Here is a 19,194-nt window from a genome sequence, read left to right on the forward strand (position 1 = left end):
CACTATAATATGCCAAGTTTAGATCTTTCAGAAAAATACCAAGGAGTGGGATAGCCCAGCACAGTTCTTTCTAAATGCTTCATCCACATATGAAGGGTACTACCATTACCCTATACATAAAAATAAATTTGGGAAAAGCCAAGTTTAAGAAGCTAGGGAAGAGCCAGGCACATTGGCACATGCTTGTAATCCCAGTGGCTGGGGAGGCTGAGACAGGAGGACTGCAAGTTCAAAGCCAGCTGCAGCAACTTAGTGAGGCCCTAAGCAATTTAGCAAGACTATGTCTCAAAATAAAAAAAATTAAAAGGGCTGGGGCTGGGGATTTGGCTCAGTGGTTAAGTGCCCTGGGTAATATCCCCAATGTCTTCCACTACCCCCTATAGAAGCTAGGGAGGATTTTTCTCTCCACAACTTCCCCCAAACTTCTAAATCAGTAATATGTGTTATTCATCTCTGGAAAGGGGTAGAGTCTACAGACTTTAGATTCAACAGCATTCTCCAAGTCTATCTGGCCAGTTTTCTTAAAGAATCTCTCAGAACATCTCCCAATGCAAAACTGACAATGTGAAGTACTATTATAAGGCAACAGGATAAGTATCAAAGCTTCCTCATTCACTCAGGTATTTATTAAGCATCTACTATATCTGAACATTTCCTTACTGTTTTCTTGCATGGCTAGGGATCAAACATAGAGCCTTGTACAAGCTAGGCAAGCTCATTACCACTGAGACATACTGCCAGCCTTCTTGACCAATAAATGAAAGATAAAAGAAGCTTCCCAGGAGCCACGTCATTCTGAGTACATGGCAGAGGCTTCTGGGATTGTTCTGAGATTAAGAAGTGATTATTTAAAAAAAAAAAACAAAACAGTGGTTGCCCTATTTCACAATAAAAAAAAAAAAAGAAAAAAGTGATCATTTCCTGAGTCCTTGTTAAACCTAGGGATTTACAGACATTATCTCATTTAATCCTACTAACAGGGTAATAGCTTTTAACACTACTTCACAAAAGAGGAATGAGGCTCTGGAATGTCATGTAACTTGCTCAAGGTCACATGGCTAAATGGCTAGACTAGGAAACTATCCCCTGTCTACCAGAGCTCAGTGCTTTGTCTCAACAATAAAGAAATTCTGCTTTGCTCATCTGAGAGGGAGGACAGGGCCCTGATAGTGACTAAGAACTCAGTACAAAAAAATCTAAGAGACTTCCAAGGGTAACTTTCCAATCTACTTGGTGGTGGTGTTGTGGTTGTTGTCTAGAAAAGCACAAAACCTCCCAAAAAAACAAATGTCGAATGTTTTCTCTAATATAAGGAGGCCGATTCATAGTGGGGTAGGGAGGGGGAGCATGGGAGGAACAGGGAAGAGGGGTGGGAGGGGTAGGGAGGGTTAGGGAGGGGGAAGGGGGTTAGCAAGGATGGTGGAATGTAATGGACACAGTTATCCAAAGTACATGTATGAAGACATAAATTGGTGTGAACATACTTTGTATACAACTAGAAATATGAAAAACTGTGCTGCATATATGCAATAAGAATTGTAACCCATTCCGCTGTCATTTATTTTTAAAATATCAATTTAAAAAAATTTTTAAAATCAATTAAAAAATATAAAAAAGACCATAAAATATCACATAGATTCATCACATTGATGATATTTTGCTAATTTGACCTACTACAAAAGAAGAATCAATAGCAATAGATTAACATATATTATCCATAAGATATTTTCTTGTATCAGACAATTGAAAATAAAATCTGGAAAAACTCAAAAAAAAAAAAGAAGAAAAGCAGAAAACCCAACAAACATATGAATGGTAAAAACTCACTTTACTTTGTGTCTTCTGTTGCCTCTATGGAAGGATTCAAATAGTCAAATATGTAACCCACAAACATTTCCTTTCCAATCATTACTATGCAGGAGCAAATGAAAGGTAACGATGTGCTGGATGTGAGAGATAACAGATCATTTCATAGCCTCTAAAAACCAAGCCAAAGCAGCTGCTCTCCAGCCCAACTGTATTTTTCCAGGTTCAGCTTGTACTTACAATAGAATGGCAATGGAGATGTTCTCCAGATGAGATTTTGTTTCAGCAATCAACAGGAGACAAGTAAGGACTGTCTCAGGGTTGCCTTAAATCCTTCGTGGACACCTTCAGAATACCAGGAATAAAGGCTTTGCTGACAAAGTGGTATTAAAAAAAAAAAAAAAAAAAAAGACACAATTCTACTCTCCTCTTGCTTTGCATAGTTGAAAGGGGATGATGTCCTTTTTCTATGGGAGCTGGGGGAAGGAGCAGAGGAGTCTGTCACACCTGATGATGCAAGTCCCCAGCAGGGTCTCTACCTTGCTGGTCTTCACAGTATGCGCCAGGGCTATAGATGGATCCACAGAGGACTCACATGGGCCTGTTCACAGCTCCATCCACCCTCACTTTCATGGCCCGGCCCAGGCCTCTGCATAAAGTGTTTAATTGATAGTTGTTGAAAGAAGGGGCCACTGGAAATCCCAGGAAGCTCAGCCTACTGACTGCTCTGTTATGTAATTCTCAGTTTTTGTTTCCAAGAGTAATTTACTTTACATTCAACATCTCCTTCCCACTTGCACACATACAAAACTGTTTTGTCAGAGAAACATCACTAACCTAGAGGTTCTTCCTGGAGTTCTGAGAATGGGCAGATAAATAAGATAATGGGTTTTTCTTTTTTTATATTTTTTCAGTTGTCAATGAACTTTATTTATTTATATGCTGAGAATGGAACCCAGTGTCTCACACATACTAGGCAAGCACTCTATCACTAAGCTACAACCCCGGCCCGATAATGGGTTTTCTGCTATACAATAATAGGTTGCAAGATTCCTGAAGCTACAGATTTCAGAGTATAACTGGTTGAAGTGTCTAAAACAGGGGAGTGCCCTGTTCCTCAAGTCTGAATCAAGTCTAAGAAGAGGGATAACTGAGGGCAAAGAGACATAGACAGTAACATATAAACCACTCCAGTGTGAAATCTAGAAGGAAGTAAAAGTGAACAAAACAAAAACTCTTGGATGTCCAACTTTGGGCTACTCAGGCATTTGTTCTTCTCCAGCAGAGGAGACTGTCAGGGGCTTTCCCTCATCTGTAACACAGCTTAGCATCTGAGGGCCCTGAACTCCCAGGATACAACCTGCTGGGGCAGACTGGTGTTGATGCAACTGATCAGGATGAAGAAGTGGTAAGACAGTTTCTCTTTCTTTCTTTTTAAATTTGAGACAGGATCTCACTAAATTGATCAGGCTGACCTCAAACTTGTGATCCTCCTGCTTCAGATTCCTGAACAGCTGGAATTACAGGTGTGTACCACCTCTCCAGGCTATGTTTCTCCTTTTAATGATTTAAAAATAGGCAAATCCTTCTGGGAATGGTGGCACATGCCTTTAATCCCAGCTGCTTGGGAGGCAGAGGGAGGAGGATTACCAAATTCAAGGCCAGCCTGAGAAACTTAGACCTTGACTTAAAAATAAATAAATAAAGTAGAAACCAGGCATAGTGGCATGCAAATGTAATGGAAGCTACTCAGGAGGAGTCTGAGGTGTGTGTGTGGGGGGGTCTAGGGAAAACCTCTACATTGGTGAGGTTACTCTGATAAAATAGCTTCATATATTTCATAAGGTCAGGAATTTGAGGACAGCCCGGGCATCACAGTGAGACTCTGTTTTAAAAAATAATTTTAAAAAGTGCTGATAGCCCTGCAGTTGAGTTTTCAGTGACATTCTTCCTTTTAAAGGTGCTAAGCAACTAACTAATCATAAACTTGAACTGCTCTCTAGTGTGTTGGCGGCAGGCTGATGCTTATTCCTGCAGTTATCTATTTTGCAGATCCGTCTGCAGAGGGCCCAGCGGGACTAATGATGCTGAAATGCTATCCCTCTGAAGTTGATCATACACAGGAAATTAGAGGAGGAAGGGAATGCTAGGGAAAGCAAAAATGCTCTAGAAAACCACCAAAGCACAGATGAAAAAAAAAAAACAAAACACCTCATTTAGAGCTCACCCACAGCTTGGTGATTTACTGAGGAAGGCTATCTTCTTTTGTCTTTTCTCTATGATGAGCTTCCTCACCTGGTACCAGGTCCTCTTAGATGTCTGTAGGAGGGGGATTTTGCAAAAAAAACAAAACACCTCATTTAGAGCTCACCCACAGCTTGGTGATTTACTGAGGAAGGCTATCTTCTTTTGTCTTTTCTCTATGATGAGCTTCCTCACCTGGTACCAGGTCCTCTTAGATGTCTGTAGGAGGGGGATTTTGCATTCTCTCTGCAGGAATGGAAAAACCTCTATGGTTCAGTCCCCAGGAGCTGGGACTTCCAGATGCCATGGGAAAGACGTGCTTTTCCTGGCACTGTCCAGCTGTCACCATGGAGGCCAAAGGAGCTAAGACTTAGCTCTTTTTTACAATCCCCCACCCTCTGCTCAGGGCTGAGAACTGAACCCAGGGGTGCTTTACCAATGAGCTACATTCCCTTTTTAAATTGTGAGGCAGACTTTTGCTAGGATGGCAAGGCTAGCCTTGAATCTTTTTTTTTTTTTTTTAATTTTTTTTAGTTGTTGATGGACCTTTATTTATTCATTTATTTTTACTTATATGTGGTGCTCAGAATTGAACTTAGTGCCTCACACATGCGAGGCAAGTGCTTTGTCACTGAGCCACAACTTCAGTCCTGGCCTTGAATTTTGATCCTTCTGCCTCAGACTCCCAAGTAGCTGGGCTTACAGGTAATATGTCACCATGACTAACATATCCTATATTTGAAAGTAGGTGGCCAATTTGGGCAGGGAAAAACTCAGGGTTTGGATTTTGTCTTTGGAAGTAGCAGGGAATGTTTTAAAAAGCAGTAATTAAAGGGAACTTTTGGTTAGAAACTGCTTTGGGCAGTATGATGAGTCAGTCACTTGTGCTAAGGAGACAGCATTCTGGGCTAGCATCCCCCTCAATTTTAGCATTTACAGGCCGAGGAATACCTCAAAGGAACAGCAAAGTCAAAATTAAAAGAGGAGCAGTCCTGAAACAACTGGTTTTGCCCTTGAGGAACCACCACTGCTGCCCTACCTAAAGTCTATCTTCCCACATTCACAGATTATGACTTTGAAAACACAACTCATTTTAAAATTAGGGAGGTGGCCAGGCATGATGGCACATGCCTATAATCCCAGTTAATTGGGAAGCTATGGCAGAAGTATCACAAGTTCGAGGCCAGCCTGGGTAAAGTTGGTAGACCTTGCCTCAAAATAAAAAATAAAAAGGAGTAGGGATGTAGCTCAGGGATTCAAGCCCCAGTTCCAAAAATTAAATAAAAAGTTTAAAATTAATTAAAAAAAAGGAGAGAGATTACCACCTGTCATTCTTTTTTTTTTCTTAAATATTTATTTATTTATTTATTTATGTATTTATTTAAGGTATAGATGGACACAACACAATGCCTTTATTTTTATGTGGTGCTGAGAATCGAACCCGGGTCCCACCTGTGCTAGGCGAGCGCTCTACCGCTGAGCCACAATCTCAGCCCCATACCACCTGTCATTCTATGTTATTTCATATATTTCTTCTGACAGAGAATAATGTGAGAATGAAAGCTCACTGACAAAAATAAATATAAATGAGGGCTGGAGTATAATTCAGTATAATTTATGGTATAACCGTAAACACCATATACATCATGGAATTTCATCTGTATGAAGTTCTGGAATAAGTAGAAGAGGCAAAACAAATCTACAGTGACAGCATCAGATCAGTGGATGGTGATCTGGAAGAGTGCCCAAAAGCCCTCTGGAGGTAATGGAAATTACCCCATCTTGACATAGACACTGACCATACTGTATATTCAAGAGCTGAGCACTTCACTTGGTGTGAGTCATACAAACATTAAAAAAAAAAAAAAAAAATGTTTTATTGCCAGGTGTGGTAGCGCATGCCTGTAATCCCAGAGGCTTGGGAGACTGAAGTAAGAGGATCAAGAGTTCAAAACCAGCCTCAGAAAAACCAAGGCACTAAGCAACTCAGTGAGACCCTGTCTCTAAATAAAATACAAAACAGGTCTGAGGATGTGGCTCAATGGGTGAGTGCCCCTGAGTTCAATGTCTAGTACCAAAAAAAAAAAGTTTTATTAAAAAAAATAATAAAATAACAAATGTTAGAGAAGGAAAAGGAAGAAGGAACACTGATAATCTAGGGAAAATAAAACCTTTTCTGAGAGAGATATAAGATCCACGAATTCAATTACATGAAAATCAAGTTTTCATGGATGGCCAAGAACATAGCAAAAATACAAAAGCCAAATGACAAACACACACATGTAAATTTGCATCATAGGCTGGTATGGTGCTTAGTGGTAGAGCGCTTGCCTGGCATTTGTGAGACACTGGGGTCAATCCTCCACACTACATAAAAATAAATAAATAAAATAAAGGTATTGTGTCCATCTACAACTAAAAAAAAAAAATTAAAAAAAGAAAGAAAATTTGCATCACATTGCAAAGTCTATTTCCCTTAATATATGAAAAGCAACTACAAATAGGAGAATGGTAAAGGATGTGGACAGTCCACAGAAAATGAAATACAGTGGTTCACACCCATAATAAGAGAATCAGAAATTACAATTAAATACCATCTATTAGCTGCTGGACTAATAAAGACACAAAAGTCTGATAACACCCCTTGTTGGTGTGGATGTGGGGAAATAGGCATCCTCATTTGATGCCAGTGAGAGATTAAAGTGTTAACTCAAAGCAATTTGACAACACCTATCAGAACAGCAAATGTACATACCTTTGATCCAGCAGTTCTGCTTATAGGACTTTATATGTTAAAAAAAAAAAAAAAAAACTGTGTAGATACACAATTATTCATGCAGCATCCTTTGTAATAGCAAAATACCGTGAAAACCTTAATGTCCATTAACATGACTATGTAACCGGAGAAAAACTATGTAACTCTGAAAGAGAACAAGGCAGCTGTACATGCATTTTTATGCATCACTCTCCAAGATAATAAACAAAGCAAAATGCAAAACTAATGTACTATGCTACCATTTGTATTTTTAAAATATGAATATTAATGAAACATAAATACCAAAAGTTCACAAATGCATGGACTACCCTTAAGAGGACAAAAAAGACAAGTTAATAGTGGTTTCCTGGGGCTGGGGATGTGGCTCAAGTGGTAGCGCGCTCGCCTGGCATGCGTGCGGTCTGGGTTCGATTCTCAGCACCACGTACAAACAAAGATGTTGTGTCCGCTGATAACTAAAAAAAAATAAATATCAAAAAAAAAATTCTCTCTCTCTCTCTCCTCTCTCACTCTCTCTTTAAAAAAAAAAAAAATAGTGGTTTCCTTCAATAAGGAAGCGGGGTGACTGAGGAATGGTGAGAGACTGACTTTTCACCATTTACATCTTGATAACTTTGAAATTTTATCCTGTGTGCATGTATTACCTATTTTAAACATAAAGAAAAAATAGTACATCTACCCCCAACATTTTCTCCACCCCTGTGTTCATTCTTGTCTCAGTTTAAGCTCTGCTGCCCCAGAGGAGCCTCTTTTGTGTCCGAAGGGCCTGAAATTAGACCCAATGGTGTCCCAGACTTCTCTGCTGCCCTCCATGTTCCTCTAATGTGGGATATGTCCTGTTTAATGTTGTCAAACCAGTGAATGACACTATACCTGGCACACTCCAGAAGCTCACCAGATGTCTTCTGACATAATGAATGAAAAGATGGGTTCCAGAGAAGCTAGAAACCAAGGGCCCATACAGATCAAGATAAGAGACCTCGGTGACAAGCACCAGACAGTGAGGACTGGGGCAGACCTGGAACATATGGCTTTGCAATTAACTTTCAACAAACATGGCAAGGTTGATCCAAAGCCAAGATGACCTCCAGGCAGTCTGGCTTTGCTACCAAGGGCTGTGAGACCCTGGGAAAATCTCTCCATCTCTGGGCCTTACTTTTTCCAATTGTCAAATGAAAATCCAACCAGATCAATGGCTTTTCAAGTCCATTCCCACTCTTTGTAACTACTCTGGTATAGATGGGGAGCTTAGAGCCTGGTCTTGTTCCATTCATTATGCCCACCTCTCCCCCTCCTCATTGGGAGCCCTTCATACACCCCATGGTTCCAAGGCAAAAAGTTCGAAAACAAGTTTACTAAATGACAGACAAAAGTCCTCCTACATTTCATATGCTACAATTCTCTACTCATTGAGGAAAGCCATTCCCCACCAATAAGTGTTCTTTCCAGGTATCAAACAAGAGGAAGTCCAGCATGATCATTCTAAGAACATAAGACATTTCCAATGGAACAAAAGAGAATAAGTTCAGCATGCAGCCAGGACCAGTAAAGGAAATCTTTTTTCTTTCTTTCTCTTGCTTTTTTTTTTTTTTTTTTTTTTGGTACCAGGGAATGAACCCAGGGATGCTCTACCACTGAGCCACTTCCCCAGCCTATTTTATTTATTTTGAGACAGAGTCTTGCTAAGTTGCTTAGGGCCTCACTGAGTTGCTGAGGCTAGCTCTGAACTTAGATCATCCTGCCTCAGCCTCCCAAGCCACTGGGATTACAGGTGTGAGCCACTGCACTGGGCAGGGCCAGTAAATCTTATTGAATCTTTGGCAGAAAAAAAAACAATAACAAGACAAGCAAGAAAGTGTTTTAATTCCCCTAAAAGCCAGACAATGGCTTACTCTGTGCTATACCCTGATCACGTACCTGCCCATGGAGCTCCAAGTTTGACAGCAAGGGATCTGTTCACCCTTCCTCACCTGTCTGACAGTATCCTTTATTTTGTTTGTTTATTTTATTTATTCTACCTCAGGGTACTGATTCCTGTCAGAGCGGCCCATGCTCTGCAAACAGATGAGAAATGTGAGGCTGGCTGTGCTTGCACCTGCAGTGCACGCCATCAGCACTTGGTGAATCAGAGAGCCCCCACTATTGTGAGATCAGCTAGAAAAGCAGCTTTAGGAAAAGAGGGCAGAGACAATTAGACAAGGTCTGATCCACCTGCCATGACCCATGTCTGAATGCAAGGATATTCAGGCCAGGATCGGTGGAGGTCTGTGTTGGTGGCTTCCATGGTTAAACACTTCCCTGATGAACAGCCGTTCAGAAACCTGTTCCAAGGAGCACGGAGTCCAAGGGCAGTCAAGACTAAGTTAGTAGAGCATTTGCCTAGCACATTCGAGGCCCTGGGTTCGATCCTCAGCACCACATAAAAATAAATAAATAAAATAAAGGTATTGTTTACTCAGCAATAAAAGAGAATAAAATCATGGCATTTGCAGGTAAATGGATGGAGTTAGAGAAGATAATGCTAAATGAAGTAAGCCAATCCCAAAAAACCAAATGCTAAATGTTTTCTTTGATATAAGGAGGCTGATTCATAGTGGGGTAGGGAGAGGGAGCATGGGAGGAATAGATGAACTCTAGATGGGGCAGAGGGGTTGGAGGGGAAGGGAGAGGGCATGGGTTTAATGATGGTGGAATGTGATGATCATTATTATCCAAAGTACAGGTATAAAGACACGAATTGGTGTGAATATACTATGTATACAACCAGAAATATGAAAAATTGTGCTCTATATAAGTAATAAGAATTGTAATTTTTTAAAAATTAAATAAATAAAGGTATTGTGTCCAACTACTACAACTAAAAAAAAAGGAACTAGAATGGTGTTACCATTTCTTCTTCACCTAGAACAAGAAAGCCACAATTTGATCATTTTACTTCTGTCTCAAGGACAGAGAGAGATTCATCTCACAAATAGTCCCCTACTCTGTGCCATGCCCTGATCATGTTCCTGCCCATGGGGCTTAGAGTTTGATGGAGATGATAAGTCTACTCACCCCCACCCTCCACCCAGGTCTGACAGTATCCTTTTATTTTCTTTTATCTTATTTTATTTATTTATTTATTTTTGTAGCACTAAGGATGGAACCCAGGGCATCACACATGCTAGACAAGTGCTCTACCGCTATGGCCCCAGCCCAACAATCTCTTAAAAAGGAAAGGGTCCTCCAGTAAGTACTAAAGTTCACTTTAAGACAGGGAAACAAGGCCAAGTTCAAGATTAAAAGGTGAGTCAGCAGTAGAGAAACTAGATTTCTGACTTTCTCTGAGACAATGTGATCACCAAACTCAGACAGGCTCTTTCAAGTCAGCTAGTAACTATGAATAGATAAGCTGTGTGCTTCCTCAGGCTCAGCATGAGAGTCAGAACAAATGTGGCAGCAGTAGCAGCAATGGCAAGTGCACAGGAGCACCATGGGCCAGACACTCTGTAAAGAGCTTTAGATTTAGTCCTCACAATAATCTGTGAAAAGGTTTTAATAATATCACAGGTTACAGATGAAGAAACTGAAATCCAAAGAGGTCAATGCTTTTTTTGTGTTTGAGTCACCCAGCTAGAACATGGTAGTGCCAAAACTTTCCACCACTGTCCCACGATGTGATCACAAGTCCTACTCCATCTAGTGAGACAACAACTCATCTCTAAATGAAGCCCTGAAAGAAACACACATGCTCCAAGCTAAAGGGTATGTGAAGTAGATTGCCACATATCCTGACAAGAGTCCCTCAGATGTTGAACAGAAGGTTATTTTAAGGCCAGCCCATATACCTTGGACAACAGAACATCTAGTTTGGTAATATGCCTAGCAAAAGCCTGTTGAGAAGAGCTTGCCAAGTTATGGGTCTCCTGGGATTTGGATGAAAACTGATTAATCAAAATCAATCTCCTGAGGCCCACTAGAAATCAAAGGCTTCAAAATGAAAAGGAACCAAAAGCAAACAAATGCCACATGCAAACTAAGGTTCTTATCTCAGACTCTAAAACTCCATTCTAGAACCACTTGATTCTAGAATCAGTTGTCAGTTTTCAATTAATCTACAAGTAGTAATGTATGGAAAGGTCTGCTGCCAAGAAAAAGGAAAGTTCCTTGGGATTTGGAAAAAAAGCTTAGCAAGGTCATCTTCTGAACAATACTTAATCAATGTGAGGAGAAAAAGGATAAGAACTATAGAATAAGACTGTGATCTCTGTTTTTCCCACTTATACCACAGGAACCCTTTCTGGAGAGTTGTCCATTTTCATTGTCTTCCATCAGTAAGTATAATGTGTTGCGTCATCTGCTGCAAACCTGGGTCTGCAGGAGCATGCACACAATAAAGGTCAGCCTTTTCCACAAGGCTTTTACAAATTCAGAAGCCAGGGAAAGGACTGCAGAGGAATAACAGAGTGATTCTGAGCTCTAGATACCTGCCACCAAAGCTTGAGGGAGCAGGGTTCTGAGACAAGTGGAGGGGCTCTCTTTGATGAAGATGGACTTGGATGAACATGGAAAGACAGGTCAGATTCAGAAAGGGAGGAGCTGGAGTGACAGAAGACCCACCAGATCCTAGCATAACAAGGGAGGTAAATGAGAACAGCAGAGTCATTGCTGATGCTAGCTGGAAGTAGGCTCCATACTGAGTAACTTACAGCCTGTCTCATTTCATCCTCACTTAAAAGCAAGGCATTAAGGACACTGAGAGAGAATCGGCCTATCCAAGGTCAAAACCTGTGTGTTTAAAAGTCTGTGAGACTTCCTCCTTGGCTGGAGGAAAGACTTGGAAGGGGGAAAGAAGCAGATTAGGTTAGGTAAGGTAAAATGAGATTTAAGGGCATGTTGGACCTTTCCAGCAGAAGATGCAGAGTTGTCAAATGACAGGTCTCCCACTGATAAGCTTTTGATACTACTGATCCTTTCCTTCTTTCTGAAATATTTTCTTCCTTTAAATTCCAGGAAGCCACACTCTCTGCTCTCCCTCTTACCACACCATCCATTCCTTCTTGGTTTCCTCTGCTCCTTCCTCCTCTTCCTCTATTTCAACTCTTCTCTTCTCCATCTACACTATTTCACCTCTCTGTTGATCACATCCAGCATCACAGCTTTAAGTATCATCCACAAGTGAACAACTCACAACTTTACATCCCCTGGTCCAACCTCTCTCTTCCTGAGTCCCAGGTTCCTACAAACAAACCATCTAATTGACTTCTCTTCTTAAATGTCTATATGACTAGCAGGGAAGTCAAACTGAACATGATAAAAACTGACCTCTGGCTTCCTTCCCTCTCCCAACAGGTTCACCTTGCAGTCTTCAGTTACTCCTAACAGGTTCTCAGGCTAAAAATCTCAGTTACCTTTGACCATACTCATACCCCACATTTCATCTATCAGCAAATTCTACTGAGTGTACTTCGAGATTAAGTCCAGAATCCATGAAGTGGCTTCTCACTAGCTCCACTGCTACAACCTGGCCCCAGGTCACCATCACTTCCCATTGAGATTGCTACCAATCTGCATCCACACTGTTTCTGACAACCCAAAATGATTCTCTTACAGTCTAGGACAATGACATCCCTCTGCTCCAGTCCTCCAACAGTTTCTTATCTTACTCAAAAAAAAAAAAAAAAAAAAAGCCTAAATCCCTACCACACCTAGATGAGATGCAGCCCCTACCCCACCATTTCCTGTCTGAATTCTTCTCTCCATTACTTCCTCAGCTCCAGCCACATGAGCCTCTGTGCTGTTCCTTGAACACAATAAGCATTTTTCTACTGCAGGGCCTTTGCATATACTGTTTACTTTACCAGGAAGCTCTTTTCCTAGATAGACTATGACTCAGATCCTAACCTCTTTTAACTCTTAGTTCAAATTATCACCATCTCATTGAGACCTTCTCTGATCACTTTATTTAAAATTGTACACCCCTCCAGCCAATCACCATTATTTCCCAATCCTCTTTCCTCTTTTTCTTCCCCTTCAGATTATTTATCACCTACATACTATAAAAGGTACTTACTATTTTTCTTCCTGGAAAACACAAATTCCATGAGAACAAGGATTTTATCTGTTTCTTTCACTACTGTTTTCTACCTATTATTTGTATACCACGCAAAGAGTAGGTGTTCAATAAATGTTTTAATGACTAGTGCTTAATTCCCTTCTTGGGGAAATTTCATATTTTGTAAACCAACCTCAGCTGGACTGGTTCTGACAGGATCAGAGATACATCTTATTCTCTTTCAAGCTATTTTGACCATATTGAAATTGAAAATGCCACCATCTCAGCCTATTTTATAGTCAATAAATGGAAAGTAAGTGTATAAATGATCACAGAGAGAAGAAAAGGCAAAGGGTAGAAGAACAGATGGCAACATCTAAAATAGTAAAAATGTTCAGGCCACTTCCCTTCAGTGAAGCCAGGTTGCTGGTACCTGCTCTCACAAGCTTCTACAGGCTCAGAGAGCCAGCAGACTGAGGAAGGCAGTGGGTTCTGACACGGGCTATGATGGAAGCATGGTCAGACCCTCCTCCCCCCATAGCCCTTCAGGCCCACAAGTCTTCTGAGTTCCATTAAGTGCCACATGCTCATTGCTTCTGCACCTGCTGATCCTCCTGCTTGGATTATCCTTTCCTGCTCTAGCGTGGCTGCACAAACTTATCCTTCACATCTCAGCTAAGATGACATCACTTCAAAGACACCTTCCTCACATCTGCTGTAAGAAGGTATTTCTCTGCCCCATCCCCCAGAATTCTTATACATTTTCCACATGTTAACTCTAAGTGTCTGCCATGTACTAGAAGCTGTTGCACACGCTGGGGATGCCAGCAGTGAAGGAAACAAAATTCCTCCCTTCATAGGTTTATTTACATCCTAATGGGGAACAGAGACTTTAAGTGAGATAAATAAGTGAAATGTTTAGTATCTCATAGAGTAGTAAGTCCATTGCAAGGAAGGAGCATAGGAAGCATGGAGTGAAGGGAAGGAAGGTTGAAATTTAACTAGAGTAGACACAGAAGGCTTCCTTGAGAAGGTGACAGGTGATATCATGGCGGGTAGGGAGCCTTCCAGGCAAAAGAAATAGCTAGAGGGTTGGGGAGAGTACTTGCCTAGCATACCAAGTGCTGGGTTTGATCCCCAGCATTGCAGCATTGCAAAAAAGAAAGAAAGAAAAGAGAAAGTGCCAGGGTAAAGGAGTGTGCCTGGAATGTCTAAGGCAAATATGGCTGAGTGAGAAATGAGGACAGCAGTGGGTTATGAGGTCAGAGGAGAATATGGGGGCCCTATGGTCAAGGTCAAGACTCTGGTTGTTACTCCGAGGGAGCTGGAGGGTTCTGAGCAGAGAAGCCTTGAGATCTGACTTATATTTTAACAGGCTCTGGCTGCTATGCCTTTTTGTTTTCTCTCATGGCTTATCAGTTCTCCTAATCATTGCATTTCCCCCCCTATTTCTACTGTCTCCCTCCCCAACGAGAAAGCAACCCGATGGCAGAAATTACGCCTGGCTTGATTACCTGTCAATACGGGCCAGTGCCAGGCACTAGCAGGTCTCAAAAAACACTGAATGAATGAGTGAGTGTTCGATTTATGAAGTCTCTGTTCTCGGTGTCAACACCCAACAACTAATCCTTCAAGATTAAAGAATGAAGATGGGGGGCTGGGGATGTGGCTCAAGTGGTAGCACGCTTGCCTGGCATGCGTGCGGCCTGGGTTCGATCCTCAGCACCACATACAAATAGATGTTGTGTCCCCCAAAAACTAAGAAATAAATATTAAAAAATTCTCTCTCTAAAAAAAAAAAAAAAAAAAAAAAGAATGAAGATGACAGAAAGTGGCTATTCTCAAACTGACATTCCACCCTCAATGTGCTTAAGATCCTAAAAGCAATGAGGTGGGGTTAAAAAGAACCTGCCACTCAAATCTACTTTTCTACTCCACTATAGAACTCAGCTGTTGAAGTGCTGAAATAAAACACTGAAGGGTTAGTTTTAAAGCTCTTGAGATCTGACCTCTAAATCTACCACTTTGCAGTTTAGTGTCCACTGGGAAGATAGATGGGGATCAATGATTACAGCATCCTGGGTGGTAATGAACTCTGGAACTTCTGGAGTCAACCAGTGACATTCTTACCTTAATTAGAAGGAGCCTCTCAACTTAGAGACCCTCCTGGTAAAGGTCAAGCCCAAGGTTAAAGACAAGAAAATCATAATGCTCTGGAGTCTAAAACCACAGGGAAGTCCCTCAGCTCCACCAACAAATAGGAGACAATCTAAGAGGCTAAAATAAGTGAACACACACAAAGCCCTTGTAGTACACAGCACCCTAAGGGAGCTAGGCAATTGTTAGCCACTATTATTTCTACAGAAAGGGAGTGTTTACCATCTCCTTGGGGATGTGAGGAACTCTGGTGCTGGAGGCAGCAATGATAAGTTTGAGAGTAATTAATACCACTACTAGTCAGATTTCTCCCTATCCCCTGAGGTGATATGATAATGGACAGGACATCATCTAGGAAGTGCTTTGAATGCCATAGATGTCAAGAAACCCTAACAAGTCAATGTAATATTCACTCACTAAACATTTGTGGTGCACTGCACTGACTCTGTGCCAGACAGAGTCACAACTGGAGACACAACACAGTTAAGACAGGTCTTATGAAGGATTGAGAGCTTGTTTGTTTGTTTGTTTTCCCTAAAAAGACATCCAGCAGGGCATGGTGGTGCATGCTTGTGATCCCAATGGCTGGGGAGGCTGGATCACTAGTTCAAAGCCAGCCTCAGCAAAAGCAAGGCGCTAAGCAACTCAGTGAGGCCCCGTCTTTAAATAAAATACAAAATAGGGCTGGGGATGTGGGTCAGTGGTTAAGTGCCCTTGAGTTCAATCCCCAGTATCCAAAAAATAAAAAGATATCCAAGTAAACAGACACACCCATTGTGTCACCCATTGTGATCACAGAACATCCAGCAGGGGTATCTAGCTCAGGCCTGCAGGGTGGTGGTAATGATCAAAAAGGCAGCACCAAGTAGTGCTCCAGTAACAGGGGTTTGGTGCAGGGAGCAGGAAATGGTGTTCAGACAAAGAAGGTAGAGCATGAAGCAAAGGTAGAAAGGCATAAAAAAGTATCTAGACGTGGAAGCAGCTTGGGAGGTAGAAGTATGGAGTAGGAGGGATGAGGAGAGAAAGTCAGGCAGGAGTCAGAGCCCAAAAGACCTTGGATGCCAAGCTAAGGAAGTGGGTGAGTTTAGCCTGAAGGCAATAAGGAACCACTGATGGATTTTCAAGAGGACTTTTTTGTTTTAAGGATCCCCCAACTGCTCAGGTGATATCTTCTCTCTGGTGTATTTATTCTTCTACGTGAGAAGGGATAAAGAATAAAAAATCTCTTCTGGCCTGTGAAAATAAAAATACCTGTCCAGAAAAAAAAGACCTTCAAGGACTAGATGCCCCTCAGAAACAGAACAAAGGGCCTGGTGCAACGGCACACACCAGCAGCTCAGGAGGCTGAGGCAGGAGGATTGCAAGTTCAAAGCCAGTCTTAGCAATTTAGCAAGTCCCTAAGCAACTTAGTGAGATTTTTTTTAAAAAAGGGGCTGGGGATGTAATTCAGTGGTTAAGTCCCCTGGGTTCAATCCCTGGTTTAAAAGGAAAAAAAGAAAAAAAGAAATGAAATAGAGCAAAGCATAAAACCATACGTAAGCCACGCTTGCTTACTGTCAGCACATCACACTTCAATGCCAGACTTGAAGGTCTTCTGTGAAGTAAGCAGTTTAGAAACACAAGTTTTGAGGATGGCTAGAAAAAGATCAAAGTCCAGAGCCAGAATCTACAGGACCAACAAACTGAACATGTTCTGAAATACTTTTAGGAAGTGAAAGAAGGGTGGAAGAAGCCCTAAGTACACAAAGGTCTCTATTTGCACAAGGAAGCAATACCCCACAAGCCACAGCTGCCAGTCTTCCTCAGACACAGGCCCTGTCAAGCATCAACTGTTTAGGGTCAAAACACCCACCAGTGTAACAGGCTCTGCACAATTTCCTCTTCTAACAACTCTAAAATGGGTGTGGGGGAGGGGTGATCAGTATTATTTTGCAGTTGAAGTAATGAACTCAGCCCAAATAATCTGTTCAGGTCACACTGCGGAGAAGCTGCTGAGCTGGGGCTGAGAGGAGTCAGGAATGCTGTTTCCATTATACCTCTGAGCCCTTCAAGTTGCTCAGGGTAAAGCTTCTGGTGGACCCACACTCAACAGATGATCTCAACCCATGCAACCTTTGAGAGATCTGATTATTTAAACAGTGAAGCTGCCCCTCATGATGGTTTCTAAGAAGAGCTAGGTGGGCTAAAGCCAGGACAGGGAGCCAGATGCTCTGAGCTATGTCCTACCATCTGTGACAAGTTGCTTTATCTCAAATCCTCTCCTGGAAGGATGGGGATAAGGTAACAGTATTAAGTTTCTGTGAATTCAATGAACTAGGAGAACAGACCACAGTTTAAAGACAAAAGTAACAAGAGTAATATTTTTAAATCATGTCTTTCTTCAGAAGTATGTGGAAACCTTCTTGGATTCATTAAGGCTTAAAGCACCTGTGTGTAGGAAGATGACAGGTCTTCACACTGTGGTCAGGGAAACTGAGGCAGACCTGGAACAAATGACTTCTGCAAAGGAGTGAGGCTCCAATTCACAGAACCTAGCTCCCTGGCCATCAATCCACCTCATCATCTTTCAGCCAAGATATATATTCATCCCAGGCAAGATGGCACAGGCCTGTGCATTTTTCAGAGAGAGTCTTCCCTTGAATACATTAGGTACATTCTTCCAGAACCCAGCACCAAAAGATCTCCTTTCTCTTTACTGAAAAAGCAATGCAACTCAGCCTCTCTCAAGAGACATCTGGATGTCAGCTGCACGGATAGTCTGTTTTGTGTCTCAAAGTTCCTAACCGGGAAATTTTAAGCTCTTGTCCTGAAAGATAAATCACTTATAGCGACAGCCTGCAGGATTGTTTCACCCTAAAGAAAGTGAATTAAATGCCCTTTATGACGATCAGACAAAAAGCAATAAAACTACATCTTGACACAGATCCAAATAATGTAGCAGCAGCTTGAAATACTAAATAGTTCCTACACCCTAACCCTACTCCAGCTTCTCCTTTGTCTCTGCACTTTGCTGGTCTCTAAAAACCTAGGTAAGAACCCCAGTGCTTCTGCCTCTTCTACCTGATTGACTTTATATGTGTGATTTGACTTTTGTGCCTGTGTGTCCTGGTGGATAAAATGGGTAAGGTATCAATAGCTACCCTACAATATGGCATTGTAAGTAAAGTGTTTAGCACGGTGCATCATTTACAGCAGGAGCTTAATAACTAAGATGGAATTCTTATTAGTGTTTTCTAGCATTATTACAGGTGTCCCCATTCTGTCAACTCGTCCCAAAGGATCCAAAGGACAGACCAAGCCTTAGCCTATCAAGGCGCGGGAGGCACAGAGCCATTTTTTGACCCCCCTCCCCCCATCATTTGGAATTTTGGCAAAAAGATAAGCCCCTGTACGAGGAGGAGGCCCCAGGACAGCCATGGGTTGAGTGCAAAGGGGAAACCAAATCCGAGTTTTCCCTCGGCCAGGGACAGGCTCCATGGGGCCTAAGTCTAGGAGTCTCTCCGGGCGGGCGCCCCAAGAGGGGCTGCGGACCCGGGACGAGCCCGGTGCTGGCCAGCAGTCAAGTGCGCGCGAATGAATGAACCCGCAGTCCTTACTCCTGGTCTTGGCCGGGAACGCCGCTCGCGCCCCTCTAGCATGGCGTCCTCACCGTGACCCCTGACCCCGCAAACCCCTCAGCTCGATCCCCGACTAGCCGCCCCACTTCTTTCCGAGCCTCGTCGGTCTCCCTGTTTCCTCACCCGCAGGTCCAAACGGCTCCCGGCGCCACGACTCGATTCGGCTCGGCAGCAAAATGTCCGCGGCCTCCTCCTCCCCGTAACCCGGTGCGTCGGTGCAGCCGGCCGCTCCGAGCCCCGCGGCTGTCACCTGCCGGGCGGAAGTGAGCGGCCCGCGCGCGGGCACTTCCGGTGGACGCACGGCCTGGGGGCGGGATCAAGGGTACAACCCGGGCAGGGGTGGTGCCCGTGGGCGTGGCGAATGTGGGCGGGGTCAGAAGGCGGGTCCAGGGGGCGGGACCGACCGCTATTAACCTCTCTGCCGCCGAGCGCTGATTCGCCACTGTACCCTGCAGAGCGCAAAGAAAAACTAGTTGGTCAACAGCTAAGTGATTAGGGTGCTGAGGCCCTGAGAAGGGTAGGATTTTACCCAATGGGAGAGTCAAAATTAAAACTGTAAA

At 42.6% G+C, this 19,194-nt stretch overlaps 1 protein-coding gene across 2 annotated transcripts in view; it reads right to left on the reverse strand.

Annotated features, from left to right (window-relative positions):
* The window catches only part of Ap1b1 (adaptor related protein complex 1 subunit beta 1), a 61,088-nt gene extending 42,190 nt beyond the window's left edge, over positions 1–18,898 (reverse strand). Inside the window, exon 1 of one of the 2 annotated variants that reach the window (XM_076837404.2) lies at positions 18,758–18,898. The gene's annotated coding sequence lies outside the window, so the exon portion shown is untranslated. The remainder of the gene's footprint in view (positions 1–18,757) is intronic. The other variant, XM_076837405.2, reaches the window with a different exon arrangement.
* Positions 18,899–19,194: the final 296 nt, after the last annotated feature.

Source organism: Callospermophilus lateralis, chromosome 1 (genome assembly GCF_048772815.1).
Source record: "Callospermophilus lateralis isolate mCalLat2 chromosome 1, mCalLat2.hap1, whole genome shotgun sequence".
Lineage (NCBI taxonomy): Eukaryota > Metazoa > Chordata > Mammalia > Rodentia > Sciuridae > Callospermophilus > Callospermophilus lateralis.